At 42.9% G+C, this 23995-nt stretch overlaps 1 long non-coding RNA gene across 1 annotated transcript in view; it reads left to right on the top strand.

Moving 5' to 3' along the window:
* LOC116153516 (uncharacterized) overlaps positions 1–23995 on the top strand; it is a 374055-nt gene that overhangs the window by 196763 nt on the left and 153297 nt on the right. The window contains exon 7 of the long non-coding RNA XR_010380933.1: positions 16786–16904. This is a non-coding gene — a long non-coding RNA (uncharacterized LOC116153516). The remainder of the gene's footprint in view (positions 1–16785; positions 16905–23995) is intronic.

Below are 23995 nucleotides of genomic sequence, written 5' to 3'. Positions count from 1 at the left end.
TGTGCCCACAATACACTCAAGAAGCTTTTGCTGTAGGCTCATATATATAAATTAGACTTAATAGAAAGGAAACTGGTAGAGTCATTAGAAGTACAGCAGCACGTGATGGAAAGCAGAGGGAGCCGCAGTAAATGTGACTGGGAGAGAAGCCCTCACCAGGGCAAGCTGGTACTTGGGATGATTCAGGCCATGCCTCCCCTGGCTGTGGGCTCTGCACCTATGTTTGTATGTGATTCTGGATTTCCTTGGTCAGAGAGGTCTTAGGGGAGATGGGGCGATGGCTGGGTGATTGCATTTTGTGGGGGAGTCTAGAACTGAGAGCAGCTGAGTGGTAACTTTGTTCCCGGAAGATGTGAAGGAGGCTGCTGCAGCTGTGTTTGGATTTTGACAGCAGATAAGTAAATCAGAGTACGAGAGAGGAGAGGGAGAGAGGATGGAGGGTAGTAGGAAGAGAGAGAGAGAGCGAGGGAGGGAGGGAGGGAAAGAGAAAGAGAAAAGAAGCAGCAGCAGAAAGGAGGAAGTAAGTGGAGAAGGAGGAGGAGAAGAGCAGGAAGAGGTGGTGGGGAAGGGGGAGGACCAGGCCCAAGGGAGGAGGAGGAAGGAAGGGAAGAGAAGAGGGGGAAGGGAGAGGAAGGGTGGAGGAGACCACTGCAGCAGACACACAGAGATGAGTAGGGGTGTGTGTCTTGTTGAGGAGTTTTGACTTGCAATTTCCCAAATTCAACTGGAGCTTCTTAAACTGAGAATCAGTCTTTATTATGAGAAGCCAGGCTACAGGGATATCAGCAAACTCTAGGGCAGAAATGCAGCTGCATCTCAGGGAGAGAGAGAAACCGGAGACTGAAAAGGTGTCAACCTGGCCATTTCTCCCTACATTTTGGCTTCGTCCGTTTTTTATTTGCAAACTGGCCTTCTCTGCTAATTGGTCTACCTTGTGGACACAAGATGGCCACCCCTTAACTTCCAGGTTTACATCTTCCTTAATCATGACACCCAACTGAATTATAATCTAACTTTTAGTCTTACTTCCGAATTCTAATTGCCTCAGAGGATACCAAGTGTCTCTTCCTGGTCCAATACTTGTGGCCTCGGAGTGGGAGCATATTATGGGGCCTGTACGTGGCTGTGGGGGGCCCACTCCCATGTGAAGGGGGCAATAAAGAAGTCAGCCTTAACTGAGAAGCCGCCCTCAAAGCTTTATGCTATCACAAGAGCACCACAGGTCAGGGAGCGAGCTGACTTTCCAGCTCCTGTTAGCATTTCCTTTGTGAAACCCTTTCCATTCTTCTTAGGAGATCCACATTCCTTATAGAAATCCCACTTTGCCTAAGCTGGCTTGAGTGGGCTTCTTGTTCTTGGAACAGAAAGGCCTTAACTAAAATTTCAACAGGCAGAGAAGGATGAAAGAGGGTATGTTAAGTTCAGGCAACAGCATTCACAAAAGCATGGGACTGGGAAAGTTCGTGGTTCTTGGGGAAGAGTCGTCCCAGCGGGCACTGCAGCGTAGGGTGTCTGAAGGGATGGCGTGGAAAATGAGGCCGAAAGTGTGGTTTGAAAACTGATCATCTTAACCTTAGAAATTCCCTTCTTGGTAGTTTGGCATCCCAAGTAGTTTGGGGAAATTCCCTTCTCGGCCGTGGGAGCCTGGCCGGTTTCTGAGTTACAGAGTGACAATATCTGACCAGTGTGTTGTGACTGTCTTTGTAGCGTGTAACAAGCTCCTTGTCTGCACCATAAGTTTGGGGGTGGTTGGAGTGTAACTTGTGTGTTACATAATGGATTAAATCCACTTTTAACTCAAGTGAGATTGTACCCTAAAGACATCACAAGGCCACATTTGCTGACTCTGCCAAGATATACTGGGTGCCTGTAGCAGATGCTAAGTGCCCTGCCCAGATCCCCTTCGCTGGCTGGTCCGTGGGTCCTCCAGCTGCCGCAAGAGCTTCAGCCAAGGGCTTGCATCTGTGACCTTCTTGGGAGTCACTTCACTTGGAGCTACATGGAAGGTTCTACCTCTTGACCCCCAGTGACTCAATGATTTACGGGGGTCCAGCAGGCTGGCCCCTTTGCCTCAAGCTGGGCTAGTCCTGCTGTATGATTTATGCTCCAGAGACCCGTGGATCAGGCCAAGCTGTGTGTTACCTGAGACCACGTCCTTGCCCAGCATCTTCTCTATCCTTGTCTTGCTTCCCTTGCTAGCTTACTTCTCCTCAAGAGAGTGCCCTCAGGGTCACAGGCACCCAAATCCCTTTCTCAAGTTTCTTATTAAGGAAATCTCCCTAAGACAGTGCCTTTGTTTCAACAGACAGCCAGCGTTCCACAAGTTGCCGTGTTTCCACTTCCATAGAGCATGGTGGTCAAGAACTTGGATTCTCTAATAAGACCCACCTGCATTCGAGTCTTGACTCTGCCACCTAGTAGTAGCTTCTGGTCTGGGCAGATCGTTCAATCTCAGTATCATAATTTGCAAAATCTAAATGGAATAATAATAGTACTTAGGGTTGATGTGAGGATTAGATAATACCTGTGAAACGCTCAGCCTGGCACTCAAACAAGGGAAAGGGCTCTTTAGCTTCTATTATTGTCACATCTGTTGATTCTTTGGTAGAGATACTGCAGGCAGTTACACAGGTTGTGCACTGCACCAGGGTCCATATCTAAGGGGTAGGCTTGTGTATTTATTATGACAATTTTTGGACAGATGCAAGTAAGTATCTTGGGGAAGGAACACCTTTGCCTAATTCTTGCAAAGGTGCAGTATGTGTTAGCAGACAGAGCTCAGATTTCTTCTTTCGTTGTCTCCATCACCCTAAAACTGTTCCCAACTTAGTCTGGACTGTGTGGTTACACTTGGAACAAGCTGCCATAGCCCTGCATTTTCCTATTCTGGGACTCAGTGACAACCAGGGGCTGCATTTTCATTAACCCCATGGCTTCTGCTTAGACTGATATCATCAGATGACCTGTTGGCTGAGTCATCTGAGGATCTGTGTGATACCAAGGTCTAAGGAAGGTGACACCAGGACTGCAGAAGGGGGCGTGGAGGTACCTACAGAGGAGGATGTGAGAGGGAAGCATGTGGGAAAACATGGCTTTTCTTAAAAGTAATATGATCTGAAGGATATCAGAGAGAGTTCCTGTATCTGGAACACACAGGGAAGCCCTTCCCTTTTGATGGTGCAAACAACCCCATACTCCATCCCACATGGAGGGGAGCCCTTCTCCTCCTAGGCCCCATCTGGCCAGCCAACCTCTCCACAGCACCTCCTCCGCAACCAATAAAATGAACGAAATCCCTGGAAAACCATAGTTCACAGATTTAGGTCTTGGCTTGCAAACCTGTACCTGGCTGGAGTCCTATCTCAGATACTATACATGAGGAAACTTGGCCTAACTTCTGAACTGTTGCATCTGAAAGGGGAGGAGTCGTGGTGGGTTAACCGTTTCCAGATAACCAGCAAGAGAACTCAAAGAATTCTAGCTGTACAGACACTCACTCCTATAATCTTGGACAACCATCCCATGCTTGGTGAACCCCACTCTTCAGAGGAATGTGACTGGATTTCCCAAGTGGGAAAGGATAGAATCTTCATCTTTGTTCCCTTGTGTGGGGCAGCAGGGGACAGGGAGTCTCCCTCTTCACTGCTCCTTTGGGGCACAACAGCTTGTCTGCCGGTGTCATCGGAGTTGGAGGCAAAGCTTCGGAAATGTTCCTGCAGTGCCCCAGGCAGGAGGCCACCTGGTTTCAGGGTGGTCAGGATGCCTTGTCCCTCAGTCTGGATCACTCACTTCCCATAACTCAGATTTGTGCAGCCTCTTGAAAGAAGGAAGCTTGTTCTGGCCTTTTGATACATGTTGTGTGACATATGACTCCTCCTACGTAGCAGCCATGCTGAGTGGAAACAAAGCCACAGTCAAGAGGTGGCCAGGAGAGCCTGTGAAGGCCCTTTTTTTTTAAAAGCATGCTCGCCAACTTGCAAAGGGTGAGAGTCTGCAGTAGTTTCACAATTGGGACAAGTTTGGAAAGCATTTCTCCTCCTTCATATGTAAGTCTTGTTATATCAGGGGTTAGGGCAGGTGGACTCAGCCCATGGGACAGAAGTCCAGGTTCTGCTGGGCAGAGGGCTAGGAGGCAGACCTCCTTGGAAGAAGTTCCCTGGCGTAGGACTGTATTCTACTTTGAATAGAGCCCAAACCCTGTGAAGTCTCAGGGGCTACAAAGTCCAATTAGAACAGAGCTGGGCACCGTCAGAAGCTAACAGGCGTGCATAATTGTGAGAACCAGGATTTTAGTCGGGGAAAGAAAAAAAAAAAAAAGCCAAGGAGAAGCCAAGGCCAATTATCAGAACTGCTAATTTTTACCAACCTAATCATTAATGAATACCATGTTTCTGAAAAGAACATTGAGAGAATAATTGTATTTCAAGGGCTTGAAAACTGCTAAACTCTGAAGTTGTACAATTTGTGCAAATTAATATGATAAAAAGAGACAATTAGGGTTTATAATTAACAGATAAATACAAATGATCTGGCGAAGACAATCTAAGTTTCTGCTCTGTCTTACGAAGCAGTATAATTGATTTTTATAAATGCTAATTTACAGTACATGCTCTGTTAACCATTAGCACGGAGAGGAGAGAGGAACGTGGAGTAAATGGCAGTGAAGGAGGGGTGGGAACCGAGGAACTAGCAGACTGGATCTAGCCAAGCAGAAGCATTAGAGTAAAATGCCAAAAGCTGGAATGTGACTTTGAAAGGGGACAGACTCCATCCAACAGTAGTCTTCCTCCTCTGGATCCTCCACCTGCAATGGGGCAAAAAAAAAAAAAAAAAAAAATCCCTCAACCGTCTATGCGAATGTAATGATGTTTTTTCTCTGCTGTTTCTATACCCTTCCAAATCAGCTAGCTGGATTTTCCTGAAATTCGGAGGCTCTAGGTGGAATGAGCTGACTCAAAATATAGTCCATGTTGTGTAAATAATGTGCATTTCAGCAGGCGGAAGTTTCCCAGGTGAGGGCAGCATCACTTCTGTTCAGGAGCAGCCAGCGGTACTGTCAGAGATGGGTAGACAGAAGACACCCCTGGTGACTCACATGTGAGCCACAAACCGAATGCCCCGAGAGTCCACGCGCCAGACTGTAGGCACCTTGGGACTGAGCTGCCTCTTGCAGGGACAGCTCGTACAGAGTGGGTGCCTGGCATCAGCACAGGCAGGGATTAGCTCTTCGTGGTGGCGAATGAGCCCCCCGAGTCCTCACAAGGAGATCAGACACTTCACAACAAAAATATTCCTTTCCTGATGAGGCAGGAATGAGGATGGAAGAACAGAGAGAGAAAATGATGTTGAGGAAAAAGACAGTGGGAGAGAGCGATTGCTCTGGTGTCTCCACTGAGTCTGTGCCTTCTCTGGCACAGATGGACTGTGGAGTGTACTTTGTATTCCTGATGCCTGGAAGAATGTTCTTCCTCTGATCAAAACTTGAAAAAGATTTGTTTTTGATAATCAAAATAGAGGTCTGATCATTCATATTCTTTATAAAAGAAATCCTGAAGATATGACTCTTTATTTTGGCAGAATGAGATACTGGAGATCTTTTACTTGAGTCTGATTAACACTCTGCTTTTGAGTTTTCAAGTTGAAATCAGCCAGAGGGAAAAAGAAACCGGATGAAGAGGGCATCAGAGGATGTCTGGAGAGGAGTGTCCCTGTTGCAAGGCTTAGACCTGATGAAGTCAGGAAGTGACTTTTCCGTTCCTGTTCCTTTTAGCCACGCTCCACTGACCTGTTCCCAGTGAGTCAGGAGTCCCTCCAAGCATTTCCAAATGTAATTTGCTGGTGAACGTGACATCTTCCCTGATTCTTCTGAAATTCCTAGTCCTCAATACCAACTGTACATTCAATAACCCATTTTTTGGGTTCCTTTCTTTGTTACCTTTTGATCAAGCATGGCTGAGTTCTGAATTCTAAAATTCTTTAAATTTATTAAACAAAAGGAAAGCCAAAACCTCAATTCTAGGAGCTAAAACAGAATTTACTTTTACCACTCTAGTGTGCCTTCTATGAATTAGGAAGTCATAATTAAATACATGCCATTGACCAAGACTGTCCAGTAGAAATATAATGTGAGCCCCATCTGCAATTTAAAATTTTCTAATAGCTACAGTGAAAAAAAAAACAGGTGAAATTAATTTTAATAATGTATTTTATTTAATCCAATACATTCAAAATATTATTTCAACATATAACCAATATAAAATGATTAATGGGATAGTATATATATTCATATTACACCTTTGAAATCTGATTGTATTTTACACTTACATCACTGGCCACATTTCAAGAACTCATGTCACATGTGGCTGATGGCTAATGTTCAATGCAGAGAGTGAGAGAGAGAGAGAGAGAAAGTACCTTAAATGTACCTTCTAAAGTTGTATTGATTCTTATTCCAATCATAAATCATATAAGGTGATGATGGAGATGAACTTGTAGGTAAAATAATTCTGTGTAATATAAATAAAGTCTGAATGGTATAAAGATGATAAAGATGAAAAAGGATATCTCCCCAGTACTAATTTGGTTGGATTTTCTACTACAAGTTAAAAAGAGACTTACTGACTAATTCCTAAGGAAACCATATGTTCATCTTGTGTCATCAACCAAAGGTTGTGTTCAGAATTTATAGCACTATGGATGCACTGCAGGTCACAAGCATACTTTTCTATTCTCATAGTCTTTTGTGCCAGCTGGCTTAGCTAGATATGGTACAACAGAGGCCAAAGTATGGCTTTAGTTTATGTAAGTGCCAGGTACACATGGGGCAATATTCTGTTTCAAGAGATCTAGGCTGCCTGGTAGTTGACTGACGGTATTTGTCCTTCAGTAGCACTGAGAGGTGAGCTGCTCAGGGCCTGGGAATTCCACCCACCATATTGGAGGAGTAATTTAGAGCCACAGTGGAAGACCATGCCTCTGTAAAAAGAGTGAGAACACTCTTATGAACAGATACAAAACAACTTCCAAGGTATATTAAGTGAAAAGAGCAAGTGCATGACACTGTATATAATGTGTTAGCAATTGTGTCAAAAGGAAAAATATATATCTGCTTGTATGTGAACAGACTATTTCTAAAAGGACAGAAAACAGGCCACGTTGATTGCCTTCAAGGAAGGGAAGAGGGAGCCAAGGGGAGGGGGAAGAATTTTCCCTTTTAATCTTGGTTCCTTTAGAATTTTTTACCATGTGATCTGTTGTATTTAATATATTGCATCTTATATTTAATATAATTCTTTTCAAATTTTGTATCATGTGAATATATATTCATAAATTAATAATGTAGGAAATATTTAAATAACAAAATTTGAAACAAACCAAAATCGTATTCAAAGACATGTCCTCGTGAGGGTGAATATGTAACTAAATGATCAACTAGACCCAAAAGCAAAGAGAGGTGTTACTAAGACTGAGGAGAAGTATCCCCTAAATGTTTTTTTTAAAATCAGACCAACAATTATTTTTAAAAAAATTTTTATTGAAGTGTAGTTGATTTACAATGTTAGTTTCAGGTATATAGCAAAGTGATTCAGTTATACATGTACGTGCATACATACATACATGCATATGTACATATATCTATTCTTTTCAGATTCTTTTCCATTACATGTTGTTACAAGACATTGAGTATAGTTCCCTATGCTATACAGTAGGTCTTGTTGTTTATCTATTTTATATATAGTAATGTGTGTCTGTTAATCCCCAACCCCTAACTTATCCCTCCCTGCTCTTTTCCCTTTGGTAACCATAGTTTGTTTTCTATGTCCATGGCAGACCCACAGTTACAATTCAGCAGTCACTTTCTGAGTGCCTAGTTTGTGCGAGCCGGGGGGTGAGTCAACGTGCCTATCCTGTCCCCAGTCCTGGAACTCTACTGAATAGATGAATCTGCAGGGTGAGTGGTGCTGCTTTTTAGGACAAAGTAAAAACCAAGGGAGATATACAGGCAGCATTGCAGGTCCTGAGATGGAAGCAGCTCCAATCATCAAGTTTAGAGAAGACATTTTCAAGAATGCCTTTCTCTGACAGGGATGCAAAGAAGCATCTCCCTGGTAAAATATGTGACAAGAGAAAGGTGCAGTGTGCTCAGCCCCGCAGTATCAGCATTCCGCATCCCACCTGGTGATGAAACAAGCGCTTCTGTGAAATAAGTGGGTGTGGGCGTTACCTCACTGAGCTATCGCACTTTGGAAATGACAGAGCTGAGGCTCCCAATTTCAACTTGTGGGGACAATACCATTTCTCTGGAAATCCAGTAGAGTATATTATTTCAGCAAAGACACACTGTGGCTTCCACTGGCTGGACATTGAGAGCAACAGAGGATGCGCAAATAAGGCCAGAAAGAGCCCTGCCCATGAGGGGCTGGCCTTGTACCCAGCGTGATAAACCCGTAACTGATAGTGTTCCAGAAGACAGTGCAAGTGCGGAAGACAGGGCAGAGGGGGGAGCATCAAGAAGTCGTGAGACACTGGGGGCTGAATAAGTAGAATTTTTCCTTGTCAAAGAGCAAGGAAAAGCTATTTTAGGCTGAGTGTTGTATAAGAAAGGCAGAAACATAAAGTGCCAGACTGTCTGAGGAAAGGGGACTCTGGCTCGGCCAGAGCTTAGGATGCTGGAAGGCAGAGAAAGGGGGAGGGAGACTAGGAGCACGGTGCGGTGCAGCTGGGGTTGAGGCTTTTTCCGTCAGCCTTGGCCTCCAGGAGCTAGAGAGGATGTAAAGGGCAGGAGGTGGTTGGAGGCCTAAGGCAGAGCAAGGGCACCAGACAGAGCCACAAGGAGGCAGTGCCAGCAGCTGGAGGAACGTGAGGCAGAAGAGGATCCCACAGACACAGAGCAAGGGTTTCTGGGGCTGATGGCCAGTCGACTGGATGGAAGGGCCCAGGGAAAGGGTAAACCATGTTCTGGAGGACTTTAGAGTAATTCACACATCAAGTTACACTTGCTTTGATTAACAAAGAGTGAATTATTCTCCCGATCCCCTCCCTTTTACACTTTTTTTTTTTTTTTTTTTTTTTTAGCTATCAGAGGATGAGTTAATACTGGCTCCTGAAAATCCATATTGCAAAAGAGCTCTATCTTCCTTAATTTTAATTTTTTTTTCCTTAATGGAGGTACTGGGAATTGAACCCAGGACCTTGTGCATGCTAAGCATGAGCTCTACCACTGAGCTATTTCCCTCCCCTTGCTTAATTTTAAATTCTTTTTAGAATCAGTTCGTTTGACATTGTGTTGGAGATGCTTGATCCATAACTTATTTTGAAACATATAATCTGCCTTGTTTCAATGTCCGCCTGAATCCCAGCTCGAGGGGCTCACGGGGGTTAGTTACTTCCTGAACGTCACCACTAAACGGGACATACACAGAAGTGATGGGTTGGAACGGCCACCACTCAAGGGCGGGTGTTTCTAAGTCTGTTTCTCTGGGTCAGTCCTGTGCCAACTATTGAAGGATGACACATATTTCTCCAAAGCATCCTGTGTTCTCTCAAGTGATTTTACTATGTGATAGAAATTACCATGTTGGGTAACTTTGGATTGGAAAGTTCAAAAGTTGGGCATATGAAGCTCTGGATTGAAAGCCTGAGAAGTAGGCGAGATTTAATTGGGTTCCCAGAAAGCTCTGTGATTGAGACAAATGCTGTGACCCAAAAGCCTTATCAGTGTGATCACTGGATTAAATCACACCTTGCTGGCGTATGTGCTGGAGAGAAGAGTGAGGGAAGGTTCTCACGCCTCATGAGGAAGGCTCTCAACAGTGGGGAATTCTGCAAATCCACCAGAGGTCATTAAGTTTTGCAAGGAGCTATTTTATATTTTATATTTATTAGTTGTTAGATTATTTTAGTAGGCGTCATGGACTACCTTTAAAAATATATATATAATTCTTATTTTTTTACTGAGGTGTAGTTGATTTATAGTGTTAGTTCCAGGTGTACAGCAAAGCAATTCAGTTATACATACATATACTTTTCTTTTTTCAGATTCTTTTCCATTACAGCTCATTACAAGATAGTGAATATTGTTCCCTGTTCCATACAGTAGGTCCTTGTTGTTTATCTGTTTTATATATAGTAATGTGTGTCTATTAATCCCAAACTCCTAATCTGTCCCTCCTCCTACATGCCCCCCAGTAACCACAGTTTGTTTTCTGTCTGAGTCTATTAAGCATGGAGTACTTTTCACTTAATTGCTGCCCCTCTAGGGGTCTGTGCCAGGGTACCACCCTCTACTCACCCCGCAGAGAATGACCCCTTTGTGCCTTTAGTTTCCTCTAAATCCAATCTATTGATTTTCTTTCTCCCACAGTAAACAGGGTGATCTTGGTTATTCCAAAAAAATTAGACAGAGTATTTGGTTGGACTCTTCTTCAACCTTGAAGGATTCTATTTACTCTTCTCCATTACAGCCTTAAAGTGTTAGTCCGTTATATAGCCAAGAGTTGCCTTTCTGCTCCAATAAGCAAAAGCATTACAATATTAATAACCCTCAGCCGTGGGTTTAGCTTCCTCACCTTCTTCCCATGCTTGGATGATTTCCTCCGCATTTGAAGTAATCAACAGTGGCCTGAAATTCATTCAGGCTTTCACACACTCCATGAAGTTTCCAAAATAAGCCAGTGGCAAGCATTTAATTAGCTCATTTTGTTTCTGCCAGGGCAGAGATGCAGACCTGAGGAGTCCAGGAACTGCTGTACACTATGGCTGTTACTGAAACCTTCATGCTGGGCCCTAAATAGGAATGGCACTCAGAGACTAACGATTCTGCCTCTTACCAGCCTCTCCGTGGCTTTGGACATGTTTCTTTGACAACCTGGACTCACGTTTTCTTTTGAGTAAAAAGAGTATAATGCTGCCCTTCTTTGAGGGTGATTTCTTTTAGCGGTGGTGTCCATCGTAAGCACCAGCGCCATGCTGATGTTGAGGATAAAAGGTGTGCAAGGCACAGCCAGGTGGGGAAAGGGAGGCAGGCACAGAGACAAGTAGCTCCCTCTGCCTGCGAAGGGCTCTGCTGGAGGTGGGTGGGGAGTGCCATGGGGGCATCGGCAGGGCTGGGACAACACCAGGCGGACGACACCAGAGCTGCAAGGCTTCTGCTCTTCTTGTGGTCTTCGTAGCAGGGAGAGATTTATTTCTACCCAGGCACAGTCAACAATATTTATTTCCACACCCTGCAAGGCCTGGAAAAAAGGAAGCATTTCTTAGGATGTTTATGTTAGGCTTTTTGCTGAGAGCTCCTGGTGGTTCTAAAGTCACTTGGCACTTCCATCAAGATGGGCTGATAATGAAGCTCATTCTTGCGGAAGAGGCTGCAGTGAGTTCCAGGTGGGTGGGAAAGCTGATATTAGATGGCTTGAGGTGGCCTCCAGCTAGGGACAGGCAGGAAGGCCCAGGAGGGTATTCACAGGCTGGAGGTGAGAGGAGTTTCTGGTCCCTTATGGGTTATGAAGAAGGCTCCAGACCTGGGAACCTGGGTTGACACCCCATCATGTTTGCACAGGAATCAAACCTATGTTCTGCTGGGAAATAGCAACAGGGCCCTTCCCCCACATCTAGTCCCACCTCCTCACCTTATTATTGGTTTATTTAGGCTTCACACCTTGACCCAGAAGAGTAAAGGCAATTTACATGAATGTGTACATAATAACATAAAACTTAAAATAAGGGGTACTGCTGAAGTGTGTATAAATGCTGACCCTTCCAAAGTGTTCGTGCCTTTTGCCTTAGCAATAATGTTCCTAGAAATTTATCCCAAAGATAGTAAGTGAAGTCTGCTCAGAAGTTTAGCTTTATTTTTCATATACTTGCAGTTTTTTTCTCTGCTTTTTAAATGGTGAAATATCTTAATAGAAGAGCATAAAGAAATGTATATGTACTGTTAAAGAATAACAATGAAGCAAACACTTGGGCATCTACCACTCAGGTTAAGATAAAGCGCACTGACGGTGTTTTAGAAACACCTTTGGGTCCTTCTACAACTGTATCCACACCCTCCTGCCTCACCAAATCTATTACACGTGTGCAGTAAAATTAATATTTTCACTTTGTGTTGATCATTCCATTGCTTTTCTTTATAATTTTACCATTTGTAAGTATAACTCTACATAACATATACTTTTGTTTTGCCTCTTTTGAATTCTCTGATTGATTTCTCATTCTAAGTATATTATTGAGATTTTAAAATGTTGATACATGTAACTGAATTTCATTTATTTTCTCTGTTCCTTGATATTCCAATATTTGAACAGACCATTCGTTCATCCAGACTACTACTGATAGATATCTGGGTTGTCGTCATTTTTGCTGTTATAAGTAATGCGCCTATTAGTATTATTGTATGTACATGAGCGAGTCCCTAGAGTATACACTTTGGAGTGAAATGAATGGGCTGTAAAGCACTTGGTCAGCTTTACCAGCTGGGAAGAGACAAGTGGGATTGTCTGATAAATGCCCCTGGGGTTCAGGTTGCCCAGCTTCAAGAGAGCAGGAATCAGGAGCTCCCCCTTAACTCAGAAGAAGGGGCTGTGCTTTCATTCAATTTTACATAAGGTCAATCTCCAGCAGTGGCTGCTGGACGACTTATTGAATAGCTGGCATCGAAAATTTATATTGCTTGACACTGACCAAACCCCACACCCATCCCCCTGTTCCACCCACTAGCAAGGCTATTCTCAGGGGGTCCTGGCCTCTGGAGTAGAGCTCCCTGGTGCCTCTGGCAGCACCCTGGCCCTTCACTCTTCTTTGTGGGAGACTGAGCTACCAGCGAACCATACATGCTTTGCTGACTGTCTGCTTTAAGTTTCCCTAACAAAGCCAGTTCTGTGCATGTATGTAATGATCTTGTGGCATTTGACTTTACCACTTTTCCATACTACGTAATGTTAAACTATTTTCCATAGTGATTGCTCCAATTTCCTTCTCACTTGCAATAGGTGAGGAGTCCTTTTGCCCTATGTCCTCACCAACGTATGCTATTTGAAAATTTAAATGTAAAGACTTTCATGTTTTCTGTCATTCTTGTGGCTATAAAATTATAATTCGTTGTGATCTAATTTGTATTTCCTTGATTGCTAATGAAATTGAGCATCCTTTCATATGTCTATGGGTCATTCAGGTTTCCTCTTTTGTTAAAGTGCCTATTCAAACTCTTTTCTGAGTTGTTTGCCTTTTTAAAAATTGATTCATATGAGTTATTTATATGTTCTGGTTATGATCCCTTTGTGGCTTATATGAATTGCCTGTGTTTTCTCCAATTTTATGATATCTTCTCTCCTTTATTATGGGATTTTTTTATAAACAGAAGATCTTTTTTTGTCTTTTTTTTATTGAGGTATAGTCAATTTACAATATTGTGTCACTTTCTGGTGTACAGCATAATAGTTCAGTCATACATATACATACCTGTATTCGTTTTCATATTCTTTTTCATTATAGGTTACTGCAAGATATTGAATATAGTTCCTATGCTACACAGTATAAACTTGTTGTTTATCTATTTTATATATAGTAGTTAGTATCTGTATATCTCGAACTCCCAGTTTATCCCTTTCTACTCCTTTCCCCTCTCTGGTGACCGTAAGTTTGTTTTCTATGTCTGTGAGTCTGTTTCTGTTTTGTAAGTAAGTTCATTTGTCTTTTTTTTTTTTTTTTTAGATTCCACATATAAGTGATATCATATGGTATTTTTCCTTCTCTTTCTGGTTTACTTAGAATGACAATCTCCAGGTCCATCCGTGTTGCTCAGATGGTATTATTTCATTCTTTTTTATGGCTGAGTAGTATTCCATTAATATATATAAATAATGGAATATATATACCACATCTCCTTTATCCAGTCGTCTGTTGATAGACATTAGGTAGCTTCCATCTCTTGGCTATTGTAAACTGTGCTGCTATGAATATTGGGATGCATGTATCTTTTTGAGTTTTCTCTAGATATATGCCCAGGAGTGGGATTGCTGGATCATATGCTAACTCTATTTTTAGTTTTTTAAGGACCCTCCATACCATTTTCCGTAGTGGCTGCACCAAATTGCATTCCCAGTAGTATAGGGAAATTTCTTACAAGTAGATACGAGAACCCATTTTGAAAAGCCAACATATTCAATTCCTTCCTTTTGCCACAATGCTAGGTTTCTAAGAGAAGAGTCTTAATCATTAAGAGGCAAACACTATGGCTCTTACCAAGCCCAAAGAGAAGCAAATGAAGACTTAGGGCATATCACCCAGTTAAACTGTTTCTCAGGTGACCTGGTTTTCCCCACATCAGGCAAGTCAAGCTCATCCAGTCCAAGGTGGAGCATCAAGCAATTTCTGGAATTAGGGAACACTTTGAATTTTCTGGGTCAGTGCACTGGTACTAGGGTGGGGCTCAGTGCTAAGTCATTTATACAAGGAGTCAAGAATTCTTCCAGAGATTGTGCTGTTTGATAACAGTGGGTTTGGGTGGCTCGGCGTCTCATTCTTCAGTCAAGGGGAAAATCACTTCCTGAAACTGGGTGTGAGAGATGGTTCAGTGACCCTCAATGGAATTCTTCTACAAGAGGACCTAACAGGAGATATGGGAGAAAGGTACAGTGTCACTAAAACCAAGGTTCTCAACCCTGACTGACTTTTTTGTAGAAAGTTCTTCAATTTGAGTTTAGTTGATGCTATCTCATGATTAGATTCAGATTATGTGTTTTCAGTAGGGATGTTACAGAAGTGAGATTGTATTTTTCACAGTGCCTCGTGGAAGAAGGCATACAGTTTATGTTGATGTCCTCCAGGTTTCTCTGCTGTAAAGTTACTATTTTCCCCTTTGAAATTAGTGAATTATTTGTAGAGAGATAGTTTGACGCTCTGTATCGATCCTGTTCCCATCAAATGGTTACCCACTAGTTTTAGCACTTGTTAATGATTCTTGCCTGAATCAGTTATTACTATGATACATGCAAAATGGTGATTTTCTAATTCTATCATTCTTTCTACATTTATTAGTTGACATTTTATCATAAGAAGAGCTTTCCATTATGTATGTATATATGTATGTATGTATGTATTCCTATATGGATTCATGGGTTCTCTTATTCACTGGGTTATAATTTATTACTGTCATTATTTATTTTGATGGTCAAAATGTCCCAAATTTTGCCAATAGGAATTCCTCCAAACTGGGTCCAGTGTTGTTGTTTTTGGCTTATTTTTACATACCTACATCATTATTTGAGCTTTCTTTGGGACAGAAGATATTTCAGGTTCCCCTTCAACTTTTCTTGCCTCAGCCTTAGAAGCTGTCATTTCTTCAAGGAATCCTGGTTCCTTTTAATGGAGAATGGTATTTAGAAACCAAGCTCTGGGCAGATGTGCTTGTTGCTCCTGGTGTCTTACTGCTTTGTCAGCAGACAGAGCTATGAAGTAAATATATGTTTGTGATGTGTATGTGTATATAACATATTTGATATGTGTATGTGTGTAAATATATGTATACACACATATGCCATGTGTTCACATTAACACCTCTGGTTCTAACCCAGCATTCTGGGGTATATCTAGGCTCCCCTTTCCATATTTAGAACTCCTTTCATGAGAACTGTAAAATCCATTTCTAAAATTAGGATAATTTTAACAGAAAGTCAGGGGTGGTGGTAGGAAACCAAAGGGAAAAGGGCCTTCAAAATGTGTTTATGGTGTGAGCGCTCCCTACCATGCTTCTTGATAATATTAAAATCGGTGAAAACTTTTAAATGAAGGTAGAGTTGAAACTTAGGAAGCCATTAAAATTAAAAAAAAAAATTGAGTATAACCTAAGGGAAAAAGAGAGTAAAAGAGAAGTTAAAAATAAGCTCACAAGTCCAAAAAAGGTGAAAGGTTAAGTTCTTTAAAATAACAAGATAAAGTGGGTGAGACCTAAAATAGAAGAAGTGTCATAAACTCAGATGGTAGACGCTTAAAGACATAAAGAAGCAGAGAAGATAAATCTTAGGCAAAACACAAATTCTCCATGAACTGAAAAGTTAAAACACTGAGAGGGATTAAAATTTAAAAATAGGAAATATGAAATAAAAAGATAAAAATAAAAATTACAAAAACAGTAACAAGTGAAAATATTGGGGGAATGTATTTAAAAGAAAAGAGAAACAAAAATCTGAGAGACGAGTAAAGTGACAGTGAAGGGGGAAGGGAAGGGGTGTCGAGGCTCAGGGAGGAGGACCCCAGACCAAGTCCAGGAGGCTCCACTTTTCTTTGTGGGGAATGAATATCCTGTGGAAATTCAGTTGCCCTTGATGAAGCGATAACCAGCACGTGCTCTCCTCTGTTGGGTCTGCTGCTCTAAACCCCCTGCAAGCGGTCAGCTGGGAGCGGAGGATGGGTGGGTGGACATTCTCACAGCCAGCGGTCAGCACAAGGACAGAACAGCTTCTGAATATTAGGAGCCCCCTGTTTGCTTTTACTTCCGGAACTGCAGTTGAGATCATCTGTCCTGAGTGGACCTGGCATAAAAGGGAATATGATGGTACTTTCTAAGAGTTTAGTGTAGAGTAGGGGAGAGCTCAATGGCTTGGGATTTGGGAGACATGAGCTTAATCCTGGGAATCAAGCTAATGTAAGTTTGAATAAGCCTTTCACTCTCCCTGGACCTTGGATTTTTATTTATTTTTAAAGTTAAGCTATAAAAGGAGAGCCTTACAATAATGTTTTCCTATCGATGTTAGACCACAGACAAGTAAAATATCACACTTTCTGTTGTAGATTCCTAGATCAAAATCTGTCATAGACGCGTGAAGAGATGTAAGAATGAGAAGGGAGACGTGTACAAGGAACCGACCCGCTGCCCAAAAGGAAGACGGGAAAGAGGTGCACACGACGCGGTACGTTTGACCCAACAGCCCTCAAACCTGAGGCTGGGGAAAGAAGGACTGATCCCCCAAAAGACTTAGCTTCATCAGATTTTTTTTTATAGTGTCGGTAAAACTAAAATTCAGTTGGGAAATCCCAAGACTCCTGCCAACAAGGAAGAACTTAAAGAGCCCTTGTAATTATCCAGATCATAAAGTTTAAACAGGAGGTGGAGTCCATGCTATCTGACACGTAATCGGAAGTTGCAGTCACTGCACTCGTGTGAAGATGCTTCGAGCTGGCGCTCATCCAAGGGTGTCACAGTAACCACGGGTGTGTGTGTGGCTGATCTTCCCCTTCCCTCTTTACACTGGGCATCATATCAACACCCAAGGGCTGTCTCACCTGCACACTAGGAAACCCAGGTTTCGGGAATGAGGGTTGCAGGATTGCCAGCCACCCAGACACCCAGGAAGGGTAGCAAGGAGAGAGTGTCGGAGAAGCAGGGTCCCAGCTCTGTTAGTCCTCCCTTCCTCCCATGCTTGCTTCTGGCTGGAATTGCCTGTTTCATCTTCTTGTTTGTCTTTTAGGGTTGGGTTTAGTGTGGTTTTGTTTTTTTTTGTTTCCTTGCTTTACAAGAGGAAATGGTGGGAAGGGAGGGCAGGACTGGGAAGACATTTATGAGCCATTCCTTCTTGTGCTTATTTGGATCCAGAATTCCCATTTCATCTCTATCTCCATCATCTTTTGCTAAGTCCCCTGAAGTCACTTCCCAGTATCAGTTAGAAGCCTTTACAGGTGAGAAGTTCTTTTCTTTCTTAGTTTCCTCTGCATCCCACACTACTCTTAACAAACATAATTCCCTCTCTGGGACTGGAAAGGAGTAAAAGGTGAATGCAGACCATCTAAGAGTCTGCAAACTGTCTTCTTAATTTAATCGGCATATTTTGGGTGATGATCGCAATGGTGAGGTCCTAACATGGACACTGGGAAACACAGTGGACAATCTCTGCTTTTGAGAGCTTGCATTTAACTGGGGAAATGAAAACCTTTTGTGTGAAGAGTTGAAGACAGGAGAGTTAATGCCAATACCAAATGATATGAGGCAGGTTGTGGCTAAATGTCTAGGGGATGGCATGGATATTGAATATAAAGCAGTTTGGGAGAGTGGGGGAGAATTTCCTGTGGGGCCCACCTGAATCCTGATATGAATAGAATTTAGCCATGGTCACCACCTTGCATTTGCAAGACGCTGTGAAGTTTATGAAACATATTGCTCCACTTAATGTTTAAGTCATAGGTCTTCCAGCCGAGGAAACTGAGGTTCAGCCAGGTTGTGTGGAAGCAGGGAGCCCAGGTCTCCTGATCACAGGACTCAAGTTCTTTGCAGTAGAGGGAACTCCTCTGGAAGAAGGTGGCTGAGCAGTGGGCTGGGGGCAGGAACTCCAGTAGCCAGACCACCCCACACAGGGAAGGGAATCTGAAGAATCTTGAAGGTGGAGGTGGGATTCTCTGTTAGGGGAATAATCAACCCAAGCAAGGATAGCGATCGACCTGCATTACACCTGTCACCCTCTCCAATTGGTGGCTCAGAGACCAGATTTATTCTAAAGACATGTTTGGTCTGCGCAGTGGTTTAAATGCATATATTAATTGCCCGTATTAAAAAATGAGGCAATTTCTCTCTACACACACACACACACACACACACACACACACACAGACTCAGATTGATAGTTCTTCTTGAAAATTGGAATCTCTGGTGACCCTGAGTCCCCATTCTTATGGCAACTTAGAGCTGCAACTGTGTAGCAACTGCCTTTTTATTTTAATTTTTAAATTCTAAAAAATTGAAGTATAGTTGACTTACAGTATTGTATTAGTTTCAGTTTATAACAGAGTGATATGCTTTTTTTTTTATAGATTAAGCTCTGCTTGTCTATATATATAAAGTTATATACATGTGGTTATTATATATATAATATATATTAAGTATATACAGTTATTATAAAATATTGGCTATATCCCCTGTGCTGTGCATTACCTCCTTGTATCTTACTCATTTTATACCTAGTAATTTATATCTTTTAATCCCTTTCCCCTATCTTGCCCGTCTCCCCACCCCTCTCCCCACTGGTTACCACTAGATTGTTCTCCATATCTGTGATTCTGTTTCTGTTGGTGGGAATGTAAATTGTTGCAGCACTATGTTTCCATAGTATGGAGGTTCCTCAAAAAATTAAAAATAAAACAACCATGTGATCCAGCAGTTCTACTCCTGGGTATGTATATGAAGAAGACAAAAAAAACACAAAAAACCCACCTAATTCAAAAGGATATATGCCCCCCCTAGTGTTCATAGTATGGCCATTATTACATTAAGTGTCCATCAGTGGATGAATGGATAAAGAGGATGTGGTATAAATGTATATGATGGAATGCTACTCAGCCATAAAAATGAATGAAATTCTGTCAGTTGCAACAACATGGATGGACCTGGAGGGTATAATGCTGAGTGAAATAAGTCAGAGAAAGACAGATACTGTATGTGGAATCTAAAAAATAAATGAGTGACTCTCCAACCGCCTCTTTAAGTGGTGTCCCATAAGGGAATGTGATAAGTATTGCACTTCAACAGTTCCTTGATTTGAGTATTCTATTACTCATTTGAGAGACAGTTACGATGCAGTACAGAGGGGAAGGAGGCCTGGAGTTAAGCCCAGCTCTGCCGTATCTTGGTTGTGTGACCTCAGATTAGACAAATGACCTCTCCCAGCTTCAGTTCCATGATCTTCTGCTTGGGCACGATGATGCCCACTTCCAGTGAAGGTGTGAAAATCATATGAGTTAATAAAAGTGCAGGTGCTACTGGTATTGTTCATGCTTATTTTTGGAAGCATTGACTGTGAGATGCAAAGACCCAGAGCATGGGTTCTACAGGGTATTCCTCAAAATGATTTTGGAATCTTTGCCTTAAACTGTCAGCTGGGGGGAAAAGCTGCAGTGAGTCTCATGTGACTTTGAGGATGTCGTGGACCCAGGACAGGGGACGGCAAAGAGTTCTCCAAACAAAGGCTGCCCTGTCCCCACCCCTGCCCATAACTTCCAGGCCACAATCCCATTGGCCATCACAGTCACCCTCCCCATTTTGCCACTTGAACAGGATGTTATGTATATGTTGACATATCAGGGAGAGGATCAGAATCGAAAAGAATTGTAACTGGAGCACTTTTTGAAATCCACCTTCAAGGTAGGAGAGTATGTTAGAAAGTCAAGACTTGGTCAGTAGGGACGGACATGAAACTCGGCGCTTCTCAGCCCCGGGAGAACGTCAGGTGACTGTTGTGAGTCGACTTCAGGATTGTGACAATGATGCCGATGCTCTTTGAAGATGCCAGCAGCTTTTCAAGAAGTAGATTCATCTGGGAAGGATTTCAGGCCAAAATTCCCTTTGGATAGTGCTTTTTGGTTTGTCTTTTGTCCTGGCTCACTGACTGGTTACTGTGGTGACACATGTGGGCGCCCCGGAGGGTAGCCTCAGTGACAAGCGCTTCCTGACTGTGTTCAGGTGTACAGTTCTATTTCTTCCGCTTTCTCACCCTCCCACTCCATCTCCCCAACCCCCCCAACACCGCACTTAAAATGCCATTTTGCCGTTTCCTTGATTGCTTTGTGAGAAGTCGGAGTGACCACATCAGTGCAGCCCCAAGGCGTCTGTCAGCTTCTGGCTCAGACAGAAAAACCACAGCTACATGATGGTTCAGCGTTGGTCCCTATTTACCCGACTTCCTAGATAACTGAGAGCTCACAGGACTCAACATTTATAAAACTGCCACGTGTTCAGGCAAGTTTTTTCTCCCCTACTTGTTGAAAACTTTGCTTTCTAAAAAAATATGACTGAGAAGGAGACCTGGAGATCTGTGAAAGTAATAGCCTTGGGGGCCAGGTAGGTAAGTTTCCATCCTCAAGCCACAAAGCAAGAGTATGTTTTCTCCCTTCCGGGGACATTGAGAGATGCTAGACAAAAAGGAGCTTGGTTGTCATTGTTGTATGCTGGAAATAGGCTGGCCTCCGGTTCTTCCACAAAATGCTAGTCCTTGGACTGAAGCCGAGCTTGTAAATTTTGGTTTAGATAAGTGCTTAATAGGAAAAGCAAAGGGGGAAGCCCTCGGGGCTCCCCTGAAGGCACTGGTGGCCTTAGCTCTGGTTCCCTGCCTCCCATCTTGCATCAGCTGACCTGCTTTCCTGGAGAACTGCTGTGTCTTGGTGAGCAAGGCTCCAGCCCTGGCAGTGAGTCTCTTGCTGCGGGAAGGGGGATGGAAGCTGCCCAGCCATCCATGGAAATGCTAATGAGGTGAGATGGCCCTGGGCTTTTAATCCAGATCTTCTGTGATACTTTGCATCCCTGATGCTGTTGGAACACAGCTTTACAACTGATACCAGGGAGATGGTGAGACGCAGGTCCTAACCGAGCCGAACTGCTTCCATTGCTTCCCCCGACACTCCGCTGTGACCACGATGTTTACATCAGGGGTGAGGGAAACAGTTTGGCTCTATTACGGGGATTGGCTTTAGGCCAAAGGTGCTTTTCTGCAGTTGTCAGTGCAGAGCAGGCACTGTGGTGTGGCAGGTTACAGCCCTGTTAGGACACGGTGCGCCTCACTCTGGTTTTGTGTTTAAGGGAGTTGTTCTCCCAGCTTGCACGTCTTGCCCAGGAAACTGAGGGCAAGAGAGGAGAGGGTGGCCAAGCTTTTGTCTTCCAGGGTGCTAATTACACACACTAGCGTTTCCTGATAGCTGAGGAAACACAACTTATGTCAGGGCTCCGGGCAATGGCTTATCTAGGGTGAGCTGGAAGTTTCTATTTAAGGTCATTCCCAATCCTCCTGAGGAGAAATACTCTGCTGAAAAATACTGCTGCATTATTGGTCCACTTTTTTTTTTATTTTTAAGATTAACAATCTCTACAGTTTAAATGAGAATTTTAAGAGAATGGATATCTTGTTATGACTCAGTATAGAAGCAGAAAATGTCCTTAACCAATGGGGTCGGCAAAGGCAAGGTCTTAGCAGAGTGACCATAACCTGGGCGGCGTCTCCTGCCGTCGGAGCTGACAGGCCTCACTGAGCAGTCGCTTTCATTCGTCTGTACCTGAGATCTGGCTAGTCACTCTCACTGCGTGGAGTTGTATGGGCAGCATTCAAAATCATGTTCTGTCTCGCTATTAAACCAGCCAGAGACATAGGGAAAGGGCTCCTGGGCTTTGCTCTGTGCCTCCAACATGCCGTCTGCATAGTCATCAGGGATGCGGTCCACGATCGATCTTTGACTACCTCAAGTCACCTTTGACCTTTGGCTTTGGACTAGGTGAAGAGAAATGATGAAGCACAAGGAATGAAATCTGACAGGTTGAATTCTTGCTGGTAGAGAGGGAGGTACGGAAAGGACTCATCATATGAGCAGTCACGTAAGACCTGCTAACTCTGGTGGGTGCATGTGGGGGTCGAAGAAGGAGAGGGTCTCAGGCATCTTTATGAATGGACGGTGTCTCTCCCAGACCAAGATGGCAAACAGTCATTGAGGATGACAGCTAAGAAAAGTTTCTTGAAAATGACCTCATTCATTTGTTCTTTCAGCAAAAATCTATTAGGTGTTATTGTGAACAAGGTGCTGTAGGTGAACAATATATGAAACACCACATTTTTGGCTCTCCAAGAGCATCTGGTCTCATGAGGACATAATTTTTTTCTGTTACTTAATGCACCTCCCCAATGTATTCCCCTTCGAGAAATTACTTTTTGAATTTAGCCCCTAGAACTAAATGAGGAAATGGTCTACATTGTTTTTTAGATATGAGAATTTTGTAACTTATTATGTTTCTATTTCTGTTCTGTGAATAAGCTGGGGTTCTATGTTGCAAGCCATAGAAATTATTTCTAGTTGTCTAGTTATTTGTTGAAAGGATATTTAAGTCAAAATGCATACATTCAAGGGGAGAGGGTATAGCTCAGTCGTAGAATGTGTGCTTAGCATGCATGAGGTCCTGGCTTCAATCCCTAGTACCTCTGTTAAAATAAATAAATGAATAAATAAACCTAATCACCACCACCCAAAAAAGTAAAAAAAGCATACATTCAGAACCTGGCTATACCACTGACTTGCTCAGGGGTACCTGGCAAGTCATCTACCCTTTTCAAATTTCACTTGATTTGCCGTTCAAGGAATGTTGTCCCATCACAGTGGAGCTGTCAAAATAGATGGGATGCTCAAAGACCAAGTTTGGAAAGCAGATAAGAACCAAAAGTGCTGTGGAAAGTGAGGCCACAGAAACTGGTCCTTGTGCTGCTGGGCCAAGGTGAGTAAGGCAGCCAAGGTGATGCATACATGATGGTGGATCATTCAATCAAGATCAAGTCCTGAGAGAACCTTCTGACTGGTCCAGCTTCAGACTGGGGAGCTAGTCCCTTTGATGTCTACAGTGGGAGGGACAACCACTCTCAAGATCAATGAGGCGGTCTCCAAAAGGAAGGTTAGCGGGCTAGTAGAAAGGATGGTTGGATGCTCGATAGCCACAAAAATGGATGTCAGGAAACACAGGCCAAAACAATGCTCCAAAACACAAGCACTGTCAGCCCTTACAGGGAGTTTATTTGTTCTTCCTGCCTTTTCTTGGTTCTGATTTTCGTATCCTTCCTGTCCCTTTTATTATTCTTATTGTACAACGTTCCTTGTATAGCAAGTAGAGTGAGATCCGAAAAGGATAAATGACTTGCTCGATGTCCCTGAGATAGTAAGTGGTACAGTCAGGTCCTGAATTTGTATTTTTGTCTTTTTTTTTTGGTAGGGGGAGATAAATAGGTTTATTTATTTATTTATTCTTAGAGGAGGTCCTGAGGATTGAACCCAGAACCTCATGCATGCTAAGCATGCACTTTACTGCTTGAGCTATACCCTCCCCCCACCGCCGAATTTGTATTTTTGGATTTCAGTTTCCGTGCTTTTGTCTTTCCTATGATTTGATGCAGTACAAAGCGGAGAGTGATAAATGTCAAGAAAGTACCCAAAATGTTACAGTTGTTCTGAAAAGGAATATTTCTTCAGGTTTGGAGAAGCTTATGGGTCC

This window comes from Camelus dromedarius, chromosome 5, assembly GCF_036321535.1.
Source record: "Camelus dromedarius isolate mCamDro1 chromosome 5, mCamDro1.pat, whole genome shotgun sequence".
Lineage (NCBI taxonomy): Eukaryota > Metazoa > Chordata > Mammalia > Artiodactyla > Camelidae > Camelus > Camelus dromedarius.
The sequence above is the reverse complement of the archived record's forward strand: the minus strand, read 5'-3'. Positions and strand labels throughout refer to the sequence as shown.